Below are 6,789 nucleotides of genomic sequence, written 5' to 3'. Positions count from 1 at the left end.
ATCAAATCACTGTCCCTGATTTGGGCCAAATCTGAATCTAAATCCAAATCAAATACGGCCCATTTCACATGTGTGTGCGCGCGTGTGCACCCCCCCATACACATACATATATATATATATGTAATTATGGGCTCAAATGATCTTCATGAGACAGAAAAGAACACTTTTTCATTCATGAGTTGACTTTTCTTGTAGCTATGGATGGTCTCTCTGTATGACGCATGCAGATTTGCAGTCATGTCTGGTGAACTTCAGTATTATTCAGGTTTTTCTGCAAGCAAACAAAAGAATGACAATGAAACTAGAAGCTTTTACATTTGGATTACAACCATCAGAGGCTTAGCAAGCTCCTTTGCTGTCCGGGGCAACCTGAGGCTCCAGATAGTGTCCAGGACCCAGGGGATCTCCACAGAGAAGAGAAGACGACCAGGGTGGAGCCAGAGCAGCTCTTGGATCCTGACATCTATCTGGCAGAAGGGGTCCCCTAGCTAAGGAGTTAAATCTCTCACCTGCTCCCCAAAGGTGCCACAGAATGGCATGCTGAGTGGAGGAATACAACCCCTAATTCTGTGGTGGGATGACCTCCCCCCCGTCTTGACCCTCTGCCTCTTTCCCCCCGCAGAACTTACCTGCCAGGACTTGAGAGCCTCTTTGACATCACTACCTAATTCCTAGCTCCTCTCCATATGGCCCAAGGCTGTAGCTGCTGGACTAGCAGCAGAATTACTTCGATTCCAGCACATCCCCTATGCTTGGCTCTTACTCAGCACCTGGGGCTTGTGCCTCCATTGCCCACCCTTAGTTATGGCATTAATTGCAGCTGCCAGGAAAAGGAGCTCTTGTACACCAGAGCTTGTCTATAAGGCAGAAATGTTGGTAGAACTGTGCTGGTCACTCTTTCCACCCTGTGGTGCTGCACCTTGTATCAGCACAACAGTTCATTTGCAAGTTCAGCTTAAGTCAGTTCAACAAATGGAATAAGCTTGACCAACAACAATACTTCTTGCTTATACAACAGCATCTACTACACCCAGTGTTTTTCCAACCAAGCTGTGTCCTCCCCTCCCGCAGCACAGAACGCCAATAAGGATGCCATCTATGCCTACCCTTCTGCAGCAGTGAGGTTAAAAGTAAGAGACAGATGCTGCATTTTTTTCTCATTACTGTTTTTTTGCTTCCCTTGTCTGCTTGTGGGTGCGTATGTGTGCTAGTGTCTATTTTCTTTCAAGGAACCAGGATGAGACTAAGAGCAATGACAACAGGTCCAGTTCTTAGTTAATGTCCTCTTTCCCACCAAAATGGACAGCTAATACCATGCATAAAAATATTTAAGAGAGACTGACAGAGGGGTTTCCTTATAATACCTCAATGTAGAAAAAGGTATTATATTTCCCAAAAATTTGAGCTGCACTTTAGATTACAAATGGTTTCACTGCCTTTTCCTTCTTTTCCTGGACCTTTACTAAAAAGCTTAAAAGATTTTTAGTGGGGGCTGTTGCCAGCTGAAGTCCCTGTACTTAGAATCCTGAATCTCATTTAATTGTTTAGTGGAGTACAGGGAGAAGGTCATGTTAATACTAGAGACTGTCTCTGGAGACCTTTACTGCATTGAAATTAGCATAGCAGTAACCTTGGGCAAATCACTTTGCCTCTTTTTCTCTTCATTTATCTTGCTTACTTAGGTTGTAAGCTCTATAGGGCAGAGGCTCTTATGATATGTTTGTGCAGGGCTCTGATCTTGATGAGAGTTATCAAGGAGCTACTGAAATATAAACAAAAATAAATACAGATTTAAAATCTGTTTTCCTTTGAGGGTTGAAGCTGAAACCTGGGCTAAATTGCAATGCTTTACTTCTATTTGAGTGCCTAAGTATTTTATAACAGATGTGCTGGTATGTGATTTGTATTTATGAATTTCACTTGGATATGGATAGTGTAAATAACCTTTAAAAAACAAAGGAAGAGATTAATGAATGACACTTAGTCCTGAAAGGGTGAGTGGGAGATAAGTAATGGGAAAGGGATCTTATGGTATAACTACAGTAATAAGAAATTAAACATTTGGCAGAAAGGAATACCATTGTTTCCTGTATATCTTTCACTTAATCATCTTTTTGATAAAGGCTCACATAACTAATTCACTTGTAGTTCCAGTAGCCCAGTGGCACAACTTCAAGGGGCATATGTTAAGAACAGCCCCTTATAACTAGAATTAATGGAAACTTTTTTTTTTTTTAACACACAAACCATAAATCTTCATATATAAATCAAATACATATTTTCCTGCATGCACACATGCTGACTTGCACATGCAGAAGCTTAGAAGAAATTGTAGATGCTAAATAAAAGCCTGCTGAAAGATTTCTGAAGGTCAAGAGGAGACTCAACCAACTAGGAGAGTTACACATTCTTAGGCTATCTAATGATCTTCAACAGGGTGGGCTACTCTTGTCATCCATGGAAGAAGATAATTTATGGGTCTATTTCATAATCTGAAGCTCTGACAGAGATCTCCTTAGAGACAGCAAAGGTCTTCTCTTTCATGCTTTTGCTAAAGCCATCAAACCAGATGACTAATAAAGTGCAACCCTTTCTGTGTTGACAAGGAGTTTAAAGGGCAGGTGAATAAAGACTTAAAAGAGCTGATGTCTCAACAGTAAATGATATAATTAGAGGCTGTGCCCTCAGGCTCATGTTCTCTCTTGAAGGAACATTCTGTCTGGATACCTGTAGGTGAAAAGCCAAGGTCCTTTTTTTTTCCTTTTTAACTGGCAAGTTTAATTTACTCTACAATGCCTTCTTAGGCCCTGTCTATAGGACAGTACATCCATGTTTGCCAAAATCATTACTGAACACAGTTCTGGCTAGCAGGGTACTGTACATTTTGTCTACAGTCTTATCTCCAGTCTCTCATACTTTTTATGACCCTTCTTCCCCAGTCTTCTGTTCAGCACATAGCTGACTCCAAGCTGTCTGCACTCACTACCTCCAAGCTCCTCTTCTCCCATGTCATGTGAGACTATCACAGCACAGGCACAGGGGTCACAGAAAGCTACAATGATGGAAGAGAGAGAAAAGAGGATTTGGTACTATGAAAACCAGCCATAGGCATGAGGATAGGAAATGCAGGATTCATTTGCAGCCCATATATCCACTGCCAGTAAGGGGGTAGATACCTTCAGACATCTACCCCATATATAGCTATAGGAACTGGAACAAACCAGAACGTTTTATTACCAGTTATAGTGAGGAATATAATAACTGCTGCTCAGCCTATCAGATCTCCAGGCACATGGATAAAAGGAAAAGTTCTATCCCTAAGAGTTCTCAATAAAAAAAAATTAGTCCTTGCATTTTGTATTGGCTTAAGAGAAAACTGCATGAAAGAGAAACCAGGAGGGAAAGCCAGAAAACAAGAAATGGTATTAGAAGATAGAGAAGTTTAGGAGGTCTGTCTCCTATTTCACCACAGTTGAATCCAGCTCCACCTCAAATTAATGACAGAAGTAGGGCAGAGCAAATAACTGATTTTTTTGGTTCGCTGTCAATCCTGAAAAATCAAATAAACTTTCACTTTGGATTGAATGTAATGTTTGGCTCAACCCAAACAGAAACACTTTGTGTCTTTTTTAAGAAATTGAAGTTAATTTTTAAACACATCATCCCTTCAAATCTAAAGGTTTTGTTTTGAAAATGTTGAAACAAACATTTTTTGGCCACATTTTTTTCTGTTTAACTTTTTTGACAAAGACAGTTTGGCTGAGGCAACCCAACTTCATTAAATGCTTGAGTTAATATGGCTATGCAGATTTTGGTAAGAAACCATTGTACCAGAAACAATTCACTCACTTCTAGGTATATATACTACTTGTGCCTAGGTGGAACTGATGGTTTGGGGTAACTAAAACTGTGCCTCCCTGAGTTTCATTGGGTACGTATACATGTGCTCTGACACATTAGAATTAGAATTCTAATTAGAATGCATCGGATCTGCACCACATTCTAATTAGAATGCGTTAGCATCACCACAGTGTCGCATGTAAGGCCTTGAGAGTTTAAAAATGGCTTATGGGGTGCTTTAACTAAAGCTCATCAAATAAGCTTTAATGTGGTTAATGTGTCCAACGGCCATTTTTAAACACACAGGGGCTTAATACATGTGACACTGTGGTGTTTTAATTAGAGCAGTTCTCCAGGAACAACTCTAAATGTATTTAATATTTAAAATTAAAATGCCCTCCCTGCCTCTGAGTACATGTATAGGCACCCATTGACTCTCAGTTTAAGTCTCCTTCATATTGCTGAAGGACACTAGTTTGTCATGAGTGCCACCAAATTCAAAATAGTTATGGAGAAGTACCCTAAATCTAAAAAGGATGAGAACTACTGGTGTGGGAACATAAAATAGTCCTACTGTTTGTAAAAGTTAGTTAATAAAAGTCAATGTTCAATTATGCATTAGATGGTGTCTGTTTACAAAGCTGTAATTTTTAACAGAGACAGCAAGTCACACATCGTAGTACTGGCCGCAGCTCTGCTCTCCCTGAGTTGTTCTGAAACTACTGAGGTAGAGAGTCTCAGCTTCATGACCAATGATGATTCCTATCAAACCTATGGCATGTTATGCTGCATCTGTGTACATGTGTAAGTCACCATAGGACATACTCACCTCCCCTTTTCTTCTTTGGGATGTATGTTCTATCATGCAATGTGCCTTCCTGGAATTTTTTTCTGATGTTTTCAATTAAGTTTTCATCCACATAGTCATATTTGTGCTCTTCCTCTTCTGTTTCATACTTTAGGAGTATGTCATCTGTCAAATCAAAACAACAACAACAAAAGTCTGTAAGGAAATGAAATGGAAGGCTGCTGTCCACACAGCATTTGTGTAGTCCCCCAATTTTCAATTATTCTTTACTGTTTTAAAACCATCTCTCTTTTCCCATTCCTTTTTAGTGTCATACTGTTTGTATAACAATCATGAGTAGAGTCCCACAACTGAAACTCGGGTCCTACTGTATTAGGTATAATAAATAAAAAATATCTGCTAGCCTGAAGAGTTTACAGTCTAAAAAGACTTGGGCAGTACTGTGCATTGGGCAATATGACACTGCCCCCACCCTGAACCTCCCCTGATCTGGAGCTTGCTCTGGCTCTGGCTCCAGCTCCGGCAATGGGAAGACCTGAGCAGCTGCAGAGGAACAAGAGCAGCAACTTGAGGTTCGCTGCTGGGAAAGAGGTCATCTCCAGTTTTTTTGCAGCTAACATGTCGAGCAACCAAAAAAGTACCAGTTTGCAAAGGCAAAAAAAGGTGGCAAGCCAACATCTCCAGGAGCAATGAATCTCTGGCTGCTTCTCCTGCACTACATGCCACTTCTCTTCCCCCCCCCACTGACGGAAGGGAAGGTGCAGGATGTTGGCTAAGGCCACATAAGAAATCTGCAATGGAAACTGAAGAACTGGACCCAGGTAGTTGAAATCTCAGTTCAGTGCCTTAACCACAAGTTTATTCTTTATCTTTAGGAATGCACCTTTTAGGTTACACATGTATTACTAGCAGCTCAACATCTGTCCACAAACTGATGATCTCTTGTGCACTCCCTACTAAGAGCAGACCAATAATTCCTAAAGCTAAATGAACTTTTATTTATGGATATTCTCCATATTAGAGATGTAGATTTTGCCCCAATTAGTGAAGGAATGTCCACACCTTACTGACCAATAATGAGGGGTACAAAGCAAATAATGGTGATGTGCCTCTACTGCAAGTGTGCCAGCACTAAAAGTTTGGGGGACAAGTTCTACATAGATGTCTGGGCATGTTTCCCATTCTGGCAGTGGTTTAAAAATGGAACATTGCACAGCTTGAAGCATGTCTGTCCCATGAGTGGTGTAGGCACAGTAAGTCAAAGGACCTGGCTAGACAAAACCTTGTCTGTAATGATCTAATTTGGGCTGGTCCTGCTTTGAGCAGGGAATTGGACTAGATGACCTGCTGAGGTCCCAGCCAACCCTCATTTTTTATGATTCTATGACAAACCACTGAACATGGAATAACAAGGCAGAGTGGATGCACTGCTTTTGCCAGAACCATCCCTGATTAAGTAATGAAGAACACCAGAATGCAAAACATATAAACAAGCCCCTTGTTCCCTAAACACTACTTCCGCTCAAGGCTGTGCATTTTGACTTATGATTTCCCTATGGGACTAGACTTTTCAACCAGGAATCCTTCCAATCCAATCCTGGAGTTACATCATACTTCTATCCAAGAAATAAATTGAACTACTTCCAGCATGTCTCAATAGTCTTGAATGAGTCACTATTGAGCTCCATATATGCAGTCAGCTCTTGGAGCTCACAGGCACTTCAGTGCAGCTCCTGCTGGGAGCTTTGTATGATGTGATGTGAGCTCTAATAAGTTTGCTACTGGTCAGCACAGGCTCTGCCCAGAGTTCCTTGCTTTCAAACAGCTCTGGAGCCTGTTGCTCTTCACTCTCCCCTCCCACTGAATTCAGAAACAGGGGAAAGGAGGGGAGAAATGTCCCACAATGTGCAGCCCTTGCTTTCACTCAGCTCAGGAAGCTCCATGCTGCCACTGGTCATCCCATCTCCCCCTTTGCTTGAGGCTGAATTCAGCAGTGGGGAGAGGGGAGAAGGGAGGGAAGAGCAAAGAGCACCAAGCTCTGGTAGTGTTTAAAAGCAGGGACTCTGGGCAGACCCCATACAAGTGAGCTCAGAGCTCATAGCAGAGTAAGAGTTCCAGCAGACTGCTCCCGGTGGGTGCAA

The 6,789-nt window shown here is 41.5% G+C and overlaps 1 long non-coding RNA gene across 1 annotated transcript in view; it reads right to left on the bottom strand.

Moving 5' to 3' along the window:
• Nucleotides 1-71: 71 nt before the first annotated feature.
• LOC109299789 overlaps nucleotides 72-6,789 on the bottom strand; it is a 34,302-nt gene continuing 27,584 nt past the window's right edge. Inside the window, exons 2-3 of the long non-coding RNA XR_002097999.1 lie at nucleotides 4,670-4,813; nucleotides 72-271 (exon numbers count right to left, since the gene is read on the bottom strand). This is a non-coding gene — a long non-coding RNA (uncharacterized LOC109299789). The remainder of the gene's footprint in view (nucleotides 272-4,669; nucleotides 4,814-6,789) is intronic.

This window comes from Gavialis gangeticus, unplaced genomic scaffold (genome assembly GCF_001723915.1).
Source record: "Gavialis gangeticus isolate Ggan-Ray unplaced genomic scaffold, GavGan_comp1, whole genome shotgun sequence".
Lineage (NCBI taxonomy): Eukaryota > Metazoa > Chordata > Crocodylia > Gavialidae > Gavialis > Gavialis gangeticus.
This window is presented reverse-complemented; position numbering and strand designations above follow the sequence as displayed.